The 17,951-nt window shown below is 45.5% G+C and overlaps 1 protein-coding gene across 1 annotated transcript in view; it reads right to left on the bottom strand.

Annotated features, from left to right (window-relative positions):
* APBB2 (amyloid beta precursor protein binding family B member 2) overlaps nt 1-5,442 on the bottom strand; it is a 356,971-nt gene extending 351,529 nt beyond the window's left edge. The window contains exon 1 of the mRNA XM_065405514.1: nt 5,397-5,442. The gene's annotated coding sequence lies outside the window, so the exon portion shown is untranslated. The remainder of the gene's footprint in view (nt 1-5,396) is intronic.
* Nucleotides 5,443-17,951: the final 12,509 nt, after the last annotated feature.

The following is a 17,951-nucleotide window of genomic DNA, read 5'->3' as shown; positions in this document are numbered from 1 at the left end:
TCTCAAAAAGGGTTTGGCCTTTTAGAACCTGGAAAAGCAACCTCCAAGGACAGCCCACAGTGCTGCAAGTAACCGAGCTGGTGATTCAGCATCAACACTGTTTCCCCACTGAGGTCTAGAGTCTGCAGTCTGATCTGTGCAAGTAGACTGCTGCACCCATGTGGAGCCCCACAGACTTCAATGGGGCCCTCGTAGTGGTCCACATCACAGGTTAAATTGCAGATCAGCTCCTAAGACAGTATTGAACCAGCACCCCAGGATCTTTCAGAGATGTAAAACTAAGTCCTCTTCATCAAATGGCACTTTTTGCAATGTCTTGGTCAAATTTCACTGTAAGTGAATCCCTAAAATTCTTCATATAGTTTTGATTCATTTCCCTGCCTAAAGATTGGCATGTACTGTTGCCACCCCAAAATGTTTACTGCATTCCAACCAAAGGGGGCCGCATTTCAGTGGTATATGAACCCTGTTTATACCAAAGCTAGAGAGTGCTTTAAGCCCTTTCAGGACAAAAGAAACTATTATAAAAATTAAAAATTATTAAAGCACTGTAACCTATCATTCTAGATAACTTGTCTCATCTTCTCTGAATTATGGGCATTGATATAAATTCCACAAGCAAAAACTCAAATGGATTTTTTTCAAAATTTATGATGATTTTACTATTATCTCTGCCATCTTCTAGTACAGAGGTTGGCAAACTATGGCCCACGGGCCACATCCGGCCTGCGGGGCCATCCTGCCCGGCCCCTGAGCTCCCGGCCCCTCCCCACAGCCTCCGCTCACCGTGCCGGTAGCATGACTGGCTCCAGCCAGGCGGGGTGGCTCAGGGGCAGATTTACAAGTGAACACAGGGTGCCCTGGCATGGGCCCCCCAAACAACAGGGGGACCCAGGGCCGGGCACTCTGGCAGCTCAGCTCTGGCGCACCCCCCGCGGCAGGGAGGGGCTGCACTGCGTGGGCAGGGGAGCAGGCAGGTAGTGCGGGGAACACGGGCGGAGGACTCAGGAGGAGCACTGGGCGGCCGCGCAGCCGGCTGGAGAGAAGCAGCGCTTTGAAGGGGAAACCGCCACTTCTCTCCGGCTGCATGGCTGCCCCTGCTCTTCCTGAGCCCTTCACCCATGTTCGCAGGGCCACATTCCGAAAGGGGCTGGGGAGGATAGGGGGTGGGGTCCCGGGGGGGCGGTTAGGTGACAGGGAGGGTTGGATAGGGGGTGGGGTTCTGGGAGGCGGGGATCCCAGGAGGGGGCAGTCAGGGGACAAGGATCAGGGGGGGTTGGATGGGTCAGGGGTTCTGAGGGGGGAAGTCAGGGGGCGGGAAGTGGGAGGGGGTGAATAGGGGACGAGGGGCAGGCTGTTTGGGGGGGCACAGCCTTCCCGGCCCTCCATTCCGTTTTACAACCCCAATTTGGCCCTCAGGCCAAAGAGTTTGCCCACCCCTGTTCTAGTAACAACATCATCCGCACCACTGCAGGTAAAGGTCAACCACCTTTCCATTACAGATTTCTCTTTTCAGGGATTTATAAGTGAACCGGGATTTATAAGAAGCTGATACCAAAAAGTCAATTTGGAAACAAGTTTTTAAATTTTTCCCTGTTTCTATTTTTAAGTCAGTTCAACAAGTTATAAGGGCACATAAGGAAGTTTACCATTCCAAGTCACCTCTTTGCACATAGTTTTGATTTAAAAAAGTTTCCATGCAATTAGGTATTGCTATGCCCAATTCCTCAGTAGTTTGGTGTGAAAAAATTCCAACTACCAAGATATTTTTTGGAAGTGGCTACTAAGCATGCCACAAATCTACATCTCAAAATAATTTTACTAAAGCAAACAACTATACATTTTTAAAATTGGTCTAATGTCCATACCAGTGGTTCTCAAACTGTGGGTCGGGACCCCAAAGTGGGTCACGACCCCATTTTAATGGGGTCATCAGGGCTGGCTTAGACTTGCTGGGCCTCCTGGCCTGGCGAGGTGGGGCTTTGGCTTCTCCCCCACCCCGCCCCAGGTGGCGGGGCTTGGCCGGGCTCAGGCTTCGGTCCCCCCTCCTGGGGTCATGCAGTCATTTTTGTTGTCAGAATGGAGTCACGGTGCAATGTAGTTTGAGAACCCCTGGTCTACACATTAGATACTTGAGATCCAATATGGTACCTCTGAGCAATTTGTTGCTTTTTTTAAACAATGTTATTAAAACAATATTACCAGAGAAAGACTACATTCAAATAAGTATGTTATCTCTGTTTCAAACAGACAGATACTTTTTGGTTGGATACTTATCTGTTGTGGGTAGATATAGATATTGTATGGTTTACACGCATTGTACATTCTACCCAGCATTTCTCGCATGCGGCCACCAGGGGCTTTTCTTGCGTCCACAGTCTCCTGGGCAGTGGGGGGGACGGGGGTGGGCGCAAAGCAGTGGTCCCTCCCCCAGGGCCACCAGCAGGGGTTGAACCCTGCTCCCCTCTGGAGACACAAATGCTGGAGGAGCAAGCAGCTAGTGAATTCCCCACCTTCCTGGGGACAATAGGGTCAGGCTCCAGCCCTGGGGTGGTGGGCAGCAGGCTCTGGCCACGGGGCTCCAACCCCCGGCTGCGGGGCTCACCCCTGCATTGCCCTTGGCCCCCCACTGCCTCCACCAGCCCATCATGCATTTCCCCCCCACCCCCCATCCCACCTACCTACTTCCCCATCCAAGGTTTAATTTGTCCCCAGGCTTGCCAGGACTAAGTCTGCTGTGAAATGTGATATTTATTAATGTCACTTTTCACAGCCACAGACTTACTAGTTAGCGGTCTTTAAAAAAAAAATATATATATATATATATATATATAAAATAATAAATATATAAAATAATAATAATAAGGCAAAACAAACAACAAAAAAGACAAGAACCTGCAAGAGCACCTTTGTGTTTTCATTCTGTTTAGGTCCAGTAAAGAATAGACAATTCTACATTATTTTTATTATTGAGTCTGCAAAAAGAGTCAACAAATTACAATGATTTGGACATGTGTATGTGCATATTTATTTGTTTTTCCTAAAGTTAAATTGTCAGCGAGGCCACCAGCAACAGTTGGTGGCTGCACTTTGGGGCCACCATAAATTTTGTTGTGAGAACCCCTGTTTACACTATATCAAGTATTGCTATTGTACATTACCAACGTGGAACTTCACTTTGTCTCCAAGTCCAAAAGACTGATTCATCCTTGTTCCTCATTTGACAGATAAAGGTGATGCAAGACTGATGAGTCAGTCAGCTTATCACCATCTACAGACCAAATGCCAGAATTAATCTTCACCTTGACCCTGCCTCTGCTGAAACCCTTATTTCATGCCATCTCAAGTACAGAAGTTCTTTCTTTACAAGCTTCCTAAATTCCTACTCTCTCTAATTCAAATATTGAATCTGCCTACTCCGAGTCCAAATCCATACTCCCTAGGGAAGCACTGACTTCAATGACAGCAGAATAAGTCTCTTAAAAGTACAAGATTGGGCCACATCCCATCCTCATCTTCACTGGCTTCTCATGGAGTCAGCCACAAATCTGAGAAACAGAACCCAGGTCTTCTGGCTTCAAGTTCTGTGTCCTATCACTGGGAATGCTACCCATGCTATTTTGATCTTATCTTGGTTGTCTCCCAAATTGGGAATGCCACATTTGCTTGAGCTGCTTTACTGATTGAGAATTCTTCTAAATTCTAAACTCACCATAAAACTATTCTTCTTCCTGAATACTCTATACTTCATTCATCTTAATTTCACTCGTAAAAAAAATAAAATAAACCTCATTCCTTCAAATGAAAGATAGAAACTACTTGGATTTTTGTATGGTTTATTTAAAATTGTTTTTCCATGCAAGGAAGTTAAAGAGTTATTTTGTCACAATGACGTCGTGAAATGCTCACTACTATGGACTCTTATTTATTGAAATATGCTACATTCTCATTTTTAAAAAGATTGTGTTAGATATACAGAAAATAGTTTTTAGTACAATATTGTCAGCTAATTCTGATGCAGTCAAAATAACAAAAGCATGAGCGACACCAGAATGATGACAATATCAGATCTAGAATTAATCGATAACACATGTTGACATGGCTCTAGAGGACATACAGTGCCAGCAGCAGCTAAAAGTGATGTATCCTTATCTGGGTTTTAGAATCCTATGGCATTTGCAGAACTCAAGGTGAATTATTAAGATTTACTGTGTATGTGGTTATTGTACTTTATGACTACTAGTGTAGTGAGTAATTGCTTTGCCTCCACAAGTTTGAGGCTTTTAACACTATTTTAATGTCATTCTTTGTATTACATAAAAATGCAAGCTTTGTGATCCCTATCTCACACTTCTCAACAAGTTCAACCCAATGTCAGAGCCATTGTGTCTGTTTGGGGCTTTTCAACGCATGTCCATTATGCAATTTTTACTGTTTCATAAAAACATCTCTTAAAGACTGTAAATGCTTTGAAAAATATAAAGGGCTAGAAGGGTCTAGTGGAGACAATGACAAAAAAAAAATCCCATACACTTCAGTGGTGCAGGTTCAGGCCCTATATGCTGGATAAATAAAACTGTAGCATTTTTACAATGGCCAAGATTTTGAAATTACTTAAAACTTGGCTAATAAGCGGTGCCTTCTTTAAATAAAAGGAAAAGCCAAATTCCAAAACACCCCAATATGCTTCCAGGGGTCACTTTCTTCTACATTCACTGTTCAAATGACTTCTACATTGTGTGTTCTGCACCACCTCTCGGTACTCAGATACTCATCACACCCCACTCCTCTTCCTGTGGGCCTCCGCACGGATAAGGCTGGAGAGGAGATCGTGGGCTATAAAGCCATGTCTGCTGGAAATCCCTTTCACTTCCTTCTCCCCCTCATTTCATACCTACAGCGCCTAATCTCCCCCTTGCTTTTTAAGCCCCGCACTTTCCCTTGCCCTCACATCCCCCCCGGGGACAGCTCAGCTCTGCCTGGCTCCTCTGCTGCGCGCACACACATTCAGGGGCTGCGGCTCCCTCCCAGCCCACCACCCGCCCTACCCCCCTAGCTGACGGCCAGGAGAGGCAGCCAGTCTGTGGGGCCGGTAGGACAGAGCCGGTGAGGTCCCCCACCACCACCTTCTCCGACCCCGGGCGCGCCCTGCGCCCACAGCCGCTGCAGGGAGAGCGACGGTGAGCGAGGCGCGTCCACCGAGCACAGGGCACCGCTGCTGCAGCAGCTGCGGCTGGCGGAGAGCGGAGCCCACGTTCTCCCGCGGGCGCAGCCCCACCGGCGCGTCCTGCCCTTCCCCGGCTCGCCCCACGCACGCGCCGAGCGCAGCCCAGCGAGCCCAGGCGAAGAGGAGCCGGAGCGCACCTGGCCGCTGCGCTCTGCCTCGCCACACTTACCCCTGCGCCTCCCGCCGCTCGGGCTGCTCCCTCCTCTCGCCGTCTCTCGCCCACGCCAGAGGCGTCCAAAATCAGCTGCGGGATGTAACCAGCCTTCCGGAAACGCTTTCCCAGCTTGCTGCGCTTAGCCCAGGAAACAATTCCGGCCTGTGGCTGCGGCTCCTCCTCCAGTCCCTCCTCCCTCGCCGCCGCCCGGCGCAGAAAGAGCTGCAGCACCCGAAGCGTTGGGAACGTGGTTGACTTGAGTCCTCTGCCTAGGAAGGAGGGCGACGCCCTGTGTTTGCTGCTAGTTTTGCAGCTAGCCGGATCCTGGGAAGATCAGGCTGCGGGGCCTGGCTACAGAGATGAAAGGAAAACAGTAAGTACGTGTTTGCGACCAGCGCGATCTTCAATTTCTGCAAGAAAGATTTGAATCTGCCTGTCGTTTCTAAGGTACCCGCTTGCTGGGTATCTGAGCACCAGAAACAATAAAAGGTATTCAATCTGCGTGGGTGGGTGTGTTTCTCCTTCTCCCAAGAATCGCCCCACGTCTCCTCATATCTGCATGCCTGAATCTTTTGTGTTTCACTATAAAATCCTTCATTCCCAATTTTCAGCGTATAGTACATTTCTATAAATAAATATACTCTAAGGGTCACCCCCTTGTTTGTAGGGCGATCCTTTAACCAGCCTAATCCACACTACGATTATTCTGGAAAAAACTGATTGAGACATCCAACAGTAATACAAATAGGGGCCACCCAACACCACTTTATAAATACATTAGTGTTTTCATATTTCAGTGTTTCTATAATTACATAAAAACAAATACAAAAAAATCTTCCTCTCATGCAACATTAATGTTAATGTAAGGTTATTAAAATAAACAGTGAGATTTTAAAATATGTTGGAGGGATACAGCACCATGAGTTGCCAGTCTGTCATAAAATTCATTGGCTCTTGTTATAGGTTTGTTTCTCTCTCCATTTACTTGTGAAAGTAAAATATGTTTGTGTGTATATGTTACACACACCCGTTTTGTTTTATACTTCTGATTAAGGTTGTATTCGTCTAGTCAAAGATGAAAGGTGGTGTTTCTAGTTCCTGTTGCTTTTCAGAACATTTAGGAGCAACAATTGAGTCTTGCTGACCTAAAGATTCTGTACCACCTTGATGACTAGAGGGGCAGATGCCTACAATAGTGACTATGGTCACTTCTGCCAGCATCAGCTCAGCCTTACCAGGGTTGAATTGAGCCAGGTGCCCTTCCTCTAGGAGCTTATTTACATCAAGGACAAAGACATGAATTAGCGTCACCTGTATATTGCAGATATTAGAGCTCAAAGCACCCTATTATTTCCCCTAGCAGTAAATAAGATGTATTGAATAGGAGGGGAAACTAGAAAAAAAAACCTGTGGATCTCTGCAAGTGGAGAAGTAACTGTCCATTACTACCTTCGAGGGTCTAACCAAGAGAGTTATAAGAAAAGCCATGTTAGTGCAACTCATTTAATTTCACCATCTCTCACAAACAATACTTAATAGTAGACTCTTTGAAGGTTGCTAGGAGGTGCAGAAGATGAAATGGACATTTGTCTCTTGTCCATTATTAGGAGATTATCCATCAGTGCAACTCGCGCCGTCTTATCGTACATGGTTGTACTGTACATAAAATTAAAAAAACCACAGTCCAGTCAGTACCTTGTAACATTATTTATCTGCAGCATTAAATACTAATTGGACTACTGCATGCCTCAAAGGGATTGATAGACCAGTGTTCAAGTTTTCTAATTATAATCTTTTTGCATAAGTGAGAGTGATGTGGAGGTACAGGATGTTTCAGGGCTAGTACATCAATGGTAAAGGATAGTATTTGATTTTATCTGAACTGTTCACCATATTTAACTTTGCAGATGTATAGCTTTCTCCACCAGGATGTTCTGGAAATGCATAAATAGAGTCTCTGGGCCTGGATTAAGCTGGGTGGTTCTTTTCTTAGTTGAAAAATGAAAGGATCATGTCCTTGGTTTGGCAGAGGTAAAGGTCAGACCAAGATAGGGACACAGTTACTATGCCCCTAATGTTAATACCCAGGGTACAGATTTAGTCTCGATGTATCACAGCATTCAGATACAAGTGATGAGAGCCATACAGAGGCCTAGATAATTGAGTAGCTCCAGTGCTTAGTTTGTAATGAAAGAGGTGTCTGGGTGCAAGCAATTTTTTAAATTTCATAACTGACATGGCAAGCCTAGAGGTGTGGGGCTACGAACTGCCAAGCCCCGAGGTTCCTGGGCTCAGCCCTGGCACAAATTAAGCACTGAGTAGCTCCCAGAGGCTACCTGGGAGAACGTATTGGTTGTCATGATGAATATTAACTCTGGTGGTGTCATCTACATGGCCGATGAAGGACAATGACCCTAGCTAACTCTAGTACTTGGCTTGACTAGGCTGAGTAGCTCAGATAAGAAGCTGGTGGGGTATGGGCAAGTAAGTGTTGATGGTTTGTGAAAGGAACCAATCCATGGCCAGAAGGAAGAATGTGTTGTGCTGTGGTGGAAAGAGAAATACACACCAAAGTTATCCAACTTGTAAAAGCCTTTTTTTAGGTAAAATAAATATCACTGACTTTAGTGTTTCAACTTACCAAAATATCTGCAGAAACCAACTGAAGGAACAAGGTAGGCTTGGCAGAGAATCCTTTAAAGACTTGGAAACATGGTTCTCAAGATGGGCAAGGAAGAACCTTGGTAATGTCCAAAAATACAGAAGACTGAGATTTAGAGGAAGACATCCATGGAATGCTCTTTATGAGCCTATTAATCAACCACTAAATATTTACTTGGATTTTACCTTCAGAATCTGAGCCTTTGAGATTATCAAGAAAAAGTCTTTCAAGGTCCTGCAAAATGTACCTGACTCACTGTACGAGCAGGCATTTTTGCACCATAAGGATCACTGCCAGAATAGAATACACATACCTGCTACCACGCCATCCCAATCAAACTTCACATCCACTTCCCAAAACAGGTAGATCTGTTAAGATTAATACAGATTTGATGGAACACCAAGTAAAAGATCATTAATAGCCAGATATACTGCACTATCAGAGTAGCAAAATTGCAGAAAAGTCAAATAGAAAAAATGAGGTTGGTAAATCTCTTCAACCAAAAGAAATTCACTAGTCTTATTCCATCTGAAGCATTTGGCACTGGCCACTGTCAGAGACAGGATACTGGACAAGATGGACCAATGGTCCGGCCCAGTATGGCTGTGCTTATGCTTGTAAATTATTCATTCATGCCTAATGTCACTACTCTCACGGACTGAGGACTCAGTACGATCCTAATTTGATTTACTGGAAAAGAAAACTAATACAATTAATGTGGAAGTGAGTAAAACATACAAGTTGAATATGAGTAAATGTAAATAAAGTTTGAGGAATATCCATATTAAAGATAAGATATTAATTAATCTATGCTGAAAAGCAAAAAATGATGAAAAATTGTAATACATTTTGAGCATTAAAATGATGGAGGGACACTACATTTGGTCCTGATGAGCCATAAGAGCCTCTGAAATATTATACAAATATATAAATTACTGTACTCTACATCCAATAAATGTTTTTGATACCAAAACCTTCCCACTTCATTCAACTATTTCAAAGTTAGGCACATCAATATGTAATTTTTGTAAACTTTTAGTAGCTTCAATAAAACCCACTTTTTACATATAAAAGGATATCAATGTTTTTCTGACCTAAAACATACATAGATTTCAATCCTTCATTCTTTACAAAGCTCCAATGTCTGTCCAAAGCAGCAGAATCTGGCCTTTAAAAACTTCTATAATGATCATTTCAGTAAGGTTTGATATTGAAAGACAGACTGTTACCTGCTGAAGATGCCAGCAATCACAGCCCTAATTATCTCATATTCAAGTCATTCAATCATCCAAAGTACAGGATTTGGTGGTGATGGGGGACTTCAACTCAGACATCTATTGGGAAAATAACACAGCAGGGCACAGATTATCCAACAAGTTCTTGAAATATATCAGAGACCATTTTTTATTTCAGAAGGTGGAAAAAGCTACTATGGGAGAGGCTGTTCTAGATTTGATTTTGACAAATAGGGAGGAACTGGTTGAGAATTTGAAAGTGGAAGGCAGCTTGGGTGAAAGTGATCATGAAATGGTAGAGTTCATGATTCTAAGGAATAAATAAATAAAAATATATGGAGATATACCTATCTCATAGAACTGGAAGGGACCCTGAAAGGTCATCAAGTCCAGCCCCCTGCCTTCACTAGCAGGACCAAGTACTGATTTTGCCCCAGATCCCTAAGTGGCCCCCTCAAGGATTGAACTCACAACCCTGGGTTTAGCAGGCCAATGCTCAAACCACTGAGCTATCCCTCCCCCCCATGGGAATGGTAGGAGGGAGAACAGCAAAATAAAGACAATGGATTTTCAAGAACGCAGACTTTAGCAAACTCAGGGAGTTGGTAGGTAAGATCCCATGAGAAGCAAGAAAGTTGGTGGTGATTGGACTCTAACAGTGAATGCCAGTGAAAATGAGGTAGGATCAAAGATTAAAATAGGGAAAGAACAAGTTAAAACTTACTTAGAGAAATTAGATGTCTTCAAGTCACCAGGACCTGATGAAATGCATCCTAGAATATTCAAGGCACTGACTGAGCCATTAGCAATTATGTTTTGAAAAGTCATGAAAGATGGAAGAGATTCCAGAAGACTGGAAAAGGGCAAATATAGTGCCAATCTATAGAAAGGGAAATAAGGACAACCCAGGGAATTAACTTCTGTACCCAGAAAGATAATGGAGCAAATAATAAAGCAATTTGCAAACATCTAGAAGATAAGGTGATAAGTAACAGTCAGCATGGATTTATCAAGAACAAATCGTGTCAAACCAACCTGACAGCTTTCTTTGACAGGGTAACAAGCCTTGTAGATAGGGGGAGAAGCAGTAGACTTGGTATATCTTGACTTTAGTAAAGCTTTTGATACTGTCTCGCATGACCTTCTCATAAACAAACTACGGAAATGCAACCTAGGTGGAGCTACTATAAAGTGGGTGCATAACTGGTTGGAAAACCATTCCCAGAGAGTAGTTATCAGTGGTTCACAGTCATGCTGGAAGGGCATGTGGAATGGGGTCTGGTGCTGTTCAATATCTTCTTCACTATAACAACGGCATAGAGAGTACACTTATAAAATTTGCAGACAATACCAAGCTGGGAGAGTTTGCAAGTGGAGGACAGGATTAAAATTCAAAATGATCTGGAAAAACTGGAAAAATAGTCTGAAGTAAATAGGATGAAATTCAATAAGGACTAATGCAAAGTACTCCATTTAGGAAGGAACAATCAGTTGCACACATACAAAATGGGAAATGACTGCCTAGGAAGGAGTACTGCGGAAAGGGATCTGGAGGTCATAGTGGACCACAAGCTAAATATGAGTCAACAGCGTAATGCTGTTGCAAAAAAAGCAAACATCATTCTGGGATATATTAGCAGGAGCATTGTAAGCAAGACAAGAAGTAATTCTTCCGCTCTACTCCATGCTGATTAGGCCTCAACTGGAGTATTGTGTCCAGTTCTGGGCACCACATTTCAGGAAAGATGTAGACAAATTGGAGAAAATCCAGAGAAGAGCAATAAAAATGATTAAAGGTCTAGAAAACATGACCGACGAGGGAAGATTGAAAAAAATTGGGTTTGTTTAGTCTGGAAAAGAGATGACAGAGGGGATATGACGAGTTTTCAAGTACATAAAAGGTTGTTACAAGGAGGAAAGAGAAACATTGTTCTTCTTAACCTCTGAGGATAGGACAAGAAGCACTGGGCTTAAATTGCAGCAAGGGAGGTTTAGGTTGGACATTAGGAAAAACTTCCTAACTGTCAAAGTGGTTAAGCACTGGAATAAATTGCCTAGGGAGGTTGTGGAATCTCCATCATTGGAGATTTTTAAGAGCAGGTTAGATAAACACCGGTCAGGGATGGTCTAGAGATAATAGGGCATGTCTACACTACGAAATTAGGTTGATTTTATAGACGTCGATCTTTAATAAGTGATTGTATACATTCAATCATGCAAGTCCCCACTAAGCGCATTAGGTCGGCGGAGTGCGTCCTCAATACCATGGCTAGCATCAGCTCACAGAGCAGTGCACTGTGGGTAGCTATCCCACAGTCCCCGCTGCCCATCGAAATACTGGGTTAAGCTTCCAATGCCTGATGAGGCAAAAACATTGTCGCGGGTGGTTTTGGGTACATGTCGTCCGTCTCCCCTCCCTCCCCCCTTGAAAGAAACAGCAAACAATCATTTTGTGCCTTTTTCCTGGGTTATCCGTGCAGATGCCATAGCACGGCAAGCATGGAGCAGGCTCAGCTGCATACTGCTGTTGTGAGCATTGTAAACACCTCGTGCATTATCCTGCAGTGCGTGCAGAGCCTAGCTAGGAGCCGCCAGCACAAGGAAGTCTGTGAGGAAGACATGGACACAGACATTCCTGAAAGCATGGGATGTGACAATGGGATATCATGGCAGCATTGTGGCATGTTGATACAGTGGAATGCTGATTCTAGGCCCAGCCAACAAGCACAGACTGGTGGGACTGTATAGTGTTGTAGGTATGGGATGATTCCCAGTGGCTGCAAAACTTTTGCATGCATAAGGCCACTTTCATGGAACTGTGAGAGTTGCTTTTCCCCACCCTGAAGCGCAGGAATACCAAGATGAGACCTGCCCTGACAGTTGAGAAGTGAGTGGCGATAGCCCTGTGGAAGCTTGCAACGCCTGGCTACTATTGGTCAGTTGGGAATCAATTTGGAGTGGGCAAATCTACCTGGGGGCTGCTGTGATCCAAGTAGCCAGGGCACTCAATACCCTTTTGCTAAGAAGGGTAGTGACCCTGGGAAATGTGCAGAGCATAGTGGATGGCTTTGCTGCAATGGGGTTCCCTAACTGTGGTGGGGCGATAGAAGGAACACATATCCCTCTCTTGGCACCAGACCACCTTGCCAAACAGTAAACATCACACATGGCTGGGCAACAGAATTCTGTTTGCAGGCAGTCATGGTAAGCCAAAGGCTACGTGGGGTTGGCTTCTTCCGCGTTCATAACATGTGGGAATGGTTTCAAACTGCAGCGCCCTCTTTTCTCATAGTAACCAATGCTGGTTGGGTTTGCTGTTTAAAAGGAGGGGCTGTGGTTTTGGGGTGGATGTGCAGCACACCCCTCCCCTTCTTGGCTATTCTCCGGGATGATCCCTTTTAGCCAAGTGCAAACAGCCCAGCATGCCCGGGATTTAATGTGTCGGGGATCAAACAGAGGGGATTACTGTTCCCTTACAAAAATTCCCCTATTTCAACCAGGTGACCATGAATGATACCACTCTCCTGAGGCTGACACAGAAACATAAAGACTGAATGTCACATGAATGTGACCAAAACCCAGGACCATTCATTGCCATGCAGGGCCACCAAGTGTGGGTTCGGGCCCTGGTGAAAATTTTTTTTGGGCCCCCCAGCAAGGGTGGACCGGCTAAACAGGGCTGACAAGGGGGGGGGGAGAAGCCGGGCCCCGGTAATTTGTACCGGCTTTTCCCCCCCCCCCGTCGGCCCTGCTGCCATGCTTTGTGCTGCAATGATTCCAGACCACTTGCTACTGGCTTGGGGTGGTAAAGTGTCCTATAGTGGAGGACAAAATAAGGCAGCCCTCCCCAGAAACCTTCTGCAAAGGCTTTCAGAGTACCTCCAGGAGAGCTTCATGGAGATGTCCCTGGAGGATTCCCGCTCCATCCCCAGACATGTTAACAGACTTTTCCAGTAGCTATACTGGCTGCGAATGCATCCCAATTCTTCAGGGCAAATCAAACACAATTACTTTTAACCCCTGTAGTGTCGTTACAAATGTGCACTCACCAGAGGTGCCTTCTCCACCTTTAGGGTCCGGGAACAATAGGCCCTGGGAGGGTATTGGCTCCAGGATGAGAAAAAGATCCTGGCTGCTGGGTAGAACGGATTCTCCGCTTGCCTGTTGTGCATTCTCCTCCCCCTCCTCCTCTTCCTCATCCACAAAATCCTCATCCATGTTGCGGGAGGCTGCCCCCTTGCAGGTGTCCATGGACAGTGGTGGGGTACTGGTAGGGTCCCCCCCTAGAATCTCGTGCAGCTGATCATAGAAGCAGCATGTCTGGGGCTCTGACCCGGAGCGACCGTTAGCCTCCTTTGTCTCGTTGTAGGCTTGCCCGAGCCCCTTAATTTTCATGCGGCACTGCTGTGCATCCCTGGTGTAGCCTCTGTCCACCATGCCCTGTGCGATTTTGGCATATATAACAGCATTTCTTCTGCTGGATCGGAGTTCTGCCTGCAGAGATTCTTCTTCCCATACAGCAATCAGATCCAGTGTCTCCTGTTCGCTCCATGCTGGAACTCGTTTGCAATTCTGGGACTGCATGGTCACCTGTTCTGCGAAGGTCGCCACGCTGACCAAACAGGAAATGAAATTCAAGAGTTCCCGGTGCATCTGGCTAGTGCATCAGAGTTGAAAGTGCTGTCCAGAGCGGTCACATTGGAGCACTCTGGGATAGCTCCCGGAGGCCAATACCATCGAATTGCACAGTGCTGCGGCTACTGTACCCCAAATGAGACCCAGGAAGGTCGATTTTAGCGCTACTCCCCTCGTCGGGGAGGAGTACAGCAGTCGATTTTAAGAGCCCTTTAGGTCGGCGGATCGGGGTTGGTTGTGTAGACACATTCATTATAAAATTGACCTAACGTGACTAAATTCGACCTAACCTCGTAGTGTAGACCAGGCCTTAGTCCTGCCATGAGTGCAGGGGACTGGACTAGATGACCTCTTGAGATCCCTTCCAGTCCTATGATAAGTCCAGACCCCTGCACTGAGGCAGGACCAAGTAAACTTACTTTAGGGGCTGGACTCAATGTCTCGAGGTCCCTTCAAACCTACATTTCTAGGATTTTCACAGCACCAAAGAATGAGATCATTAGTGTGTATATATATCTCCTCAATATATGTTTCACTCTATATGCATCCGAAGAAGTGGGTTGTAGCCCACGAAAGCTTATGCTCTAATAAATTTGTTAGTCTCTAAGGTGCCACAAGTACTCCTGTTATCATTAGGCCTGTGATTGTTGGCATCTTCAGCAGGTAACAGAGTGTCTTTCCACATCAAATCTTACTGAAATGGTAATTACAACAGTTTTAGGGCCAGATTCTAAAGACTTTCCCTTCTGGATAATAGGGTTTACATGAAGCTTACCAGAGCCCCACATTTTCCTCTTACCTAGTGTCTCAATGAGGATAATCCCAATCTGGAAAATCTCAGAAAGTATATGCTAACAAAAATAACCTTTTACTCTGTTTGAAACCTTCTGCTGAGGCAATGGAAAGATTTGAACCTTCCCTCCTTATTGGAACAGAAGAGCAAACTAGCAACTATGCTGATAATGGGGAGAAAGTTATTCTGTCATATGGTGTTTTTGCAAGACGATAGCCCTGGTGATCTAGCCCAATGTTCTCGAAAGGTGGCATATGACTAAATTCCTACTCTTTGGACTCAGCTCCCTAGCATGAGGCAGGCTGGACCTTCCCTTGTATAAATTGGTATTTGGCTCTTTGAAGCACCAGTAGTTCAGCCCCATTCTACTGCTATCTCGGTGCCTTCTAAGGGCACATCTTCACTAGCAACGTTTAAGTGCTACTGCGGCAGCGCTTTAACGTGGCTTGTGTAGTTGCGGAGCAGCGCTGGGAGAGAGCTCTCCCAGTGCTCTTTAAAAAAAAAAAAAAAAAAACCAACCACCACAAACACACACCACCTCCACAAGGGGAATAGCTCCCAGCGCTGGGAGCATGGCTCCTAGTGCTAGTGCACTGTCTATACTGCAACTTTCTCGCTCAGGGGTGTGGAAAAAACACACCCCTGAGAGCTGCAAGTTTCAGCACTGTAAAGTGCTAGTGTAGACAAGCCCTAAAACATCCCACTTCAGTTCCTTTCTGAGAAAACACTCACCCAAGCACACTCAGACATGGCTAGATCCAGCCTCCACCACTCCTAGATTTTGGCTCTAATGGTATTCCCGTCTTGTCTTATTAATTTTACCTGTTCCCCTATAGTTCCCAAGTGTCCTAGAGTGGCTCATTGCAGTGCTGATGTCTGCTTTGATGCCTTAACACCAAAGCCTTTGGCTCCTATGTATTTCAAGGAAGATTTTTCAGGTGCCACATTTCTAGTATATTGACTGTTTCAGTGCACTTGTAGGTCATGGACCCCATTTTCCTCAAGTGTTGAGATTCCTTCAGCGCATTCCATGCCCTGAGAGTCTCAAAAGTTACTTCCAAATGGCACATTCTGTCTCTAAGTTAATAGCCGTGGCACCTTCTCTTAATGCACAGAGACTGTTTTTTCATTACTTGTCTCATGTCCTCTTCAGGATTCAACATTCAGAGAAGAGCCCTGATTGCACTGGCTGGCATGTCTCTCTCTTCTGCAGAGATTACCCCAGTCTCCCTGAAGAGAGTGGAGCATTTCAGAGATCTCCTGAGGCCACCAAATCAGAGCTTCCTATCATTCCTGTTCGCAGCCTAGAGTGCTTCAGTGGCATCTGCCTTGAACACGATGTCTTACCTAGCATCTGAAACACAGATGCTTGTATCTCCACCTGATAGAGGGGCTTTGGGCTGGTCTTCACTGCAGAGACTTAACTCAGGCACAACTACAGGTTTTCCCCTCAACACTCTCCATATTTAAGAACTTCATGTTCATATAGCCCAGGGATCGGCAACCTTTGGCACCTGGCCCATCAGGGTAAAGCCACTGGCAGGCCGGGCCAGTTTGTTTATCTGGAGCGTCCGCAGGCACGGAGCCCCGCAGCTCCCACTTGTCGCAGTTCGCTGTTCCTGGCCAATGGGAACTGTGGGAAGCAAGGGCTAGCACGTCCTTCGGCCCCCTCAGTCAGGAAGGCCTGAGGTTAGGGGTAGCAAAACAGAACTGTCCCTTGAACTTGCAGTCTAATTGTTAGATAAACCGATATCCTTCCATAATCTTTCAAAGACAGCATCTGCAGTATGTGAACATGCTACACTGATATTCTTCCTTCCTGAAAAAAATCGTAGGCCAAGATATTCAAAAGTGGCTAGGCTCCCAAGTTAATTTTTAGATGCCTAAATAAGTAACCTGATTTTCAAATTCTTGTCTTCAGCTGAAAACATTGTCTTCACCCTCTGAGATTTGTAGAGTTGAGGGTGATCAGAAAAGTCTGCTTTTAAGAGAGCAGTTTTTCTTCGATTGCATTCAGAGTTTTAAACCTGAGCCCATCCAGAAAACTCTCTATAATCAGCTGCTTGTGCAGCAGTACTTGCTTTGCCCATCTGTTATAACAAACATTACTGTATGAAAGAAAAGACAGATTTGGTAAAGTAACCACTTCCAGGATGGCCTCTGCTCACTCCCTAGAGCCCCTCAAAATTTCTCCCTCAATATTGTCTTTCCGAAGTTTGCTGGGGGGCAGGGGTGTGTTAGATAAGCTGGGGGCATGGTAGGTAGGTTGGGCAAAAAGATGGCCAGAATTGTGCTCTCTGTATGGGTAGGTGGGGGAGGATGCTATTCATAGCTCCATAGAGTTTAATGCCAGAAGGAACAATTAGATCATGTAATCCAACCTTCTGTATATCACAGACCATTAAATTTCACCCAGTTACCTCTGTACTGAGCCAAGAAACTTGAATTTGACTAAAGCATATCTTCCAGAAAGGCATCCACTCTTGACAACAGCAAAGATGGAAAATCCACCACTTGGCAGAGCGGTGCTGGGGATGAAGTGGACCTAGGAGCTGTGTGGGAGAGGAGCATGTTGGGGGGAGGTGCTGGAGCTCTGTAAGGATTAGATTTGTGCAGCAGGAGAATGGTTAGGAGGGAAGAGCTTTGGTGGTGGTGGTGATGGAAAATTTGGGATGTGCTGGGGGGAAGATCATGGAGATGCAGCAGACAGCCCAGCTCCTCAGCTACTACACTAACTTCTTGGTCACACTCCCTTCCCATCTACTGCTCTGTTGACTGGCTGCTTGGGCAGGTGGCTTCCAGGCAGCCCAGAGAATCCCTAGTCAGCCAACCCCTTTTCCTTTAGCCTCCCCCATCACCTTTGAGTCCTGGACTTAACTGATTTGCCAGAAGCTGTCCTGGTCTGACAAGCGTGTTGTGTTTCATCAGACCAGGGTTGTTGCATCGAAAATGGCCCCGAGGAGCAGTCTGCTTCAGACTAATCCTCGCCCCCTTCATGCAGCTATTGCTGACCAATACTGGAAGATGGGTGGAGGTGGAGACTTGCAACCAAAGTGGCGGTAAGGAGTGAAGCTGGGGCTCACCAGAGAGTCCTGCTCTGACAAACCAGAACACAGAGGCCAGGGTGGATGGGAGGCTCATTTCCACAATTACACATTTCTGATGTGTAAATAATTTACAGTAAGAGTGAGACAACATTTACTCTGTGTGGCACTAATATAAGTCTGTGTCTAAAAAGTAAGGAA

Source organism: Emys orbicularis, chromosome 5 (assembly GCF_028017835.1).
Source record: "Emys orbicularis isolate rEmyOrb1 chromosome 5, rEmyOrb1.hap1, whole genome shotgun sequence".
Taxonomy (NCBI): domain Eukaryota; kingdom Metazoa; phylum Chordata; order Testudines; family Emydidae; genus Emys; species Emys orbicularis.
The sequence above is the reverse complement of the archived record's forward strand: the minus strand, read 5'-3'. Positions and strand labels throughout refer to the sequence as shown.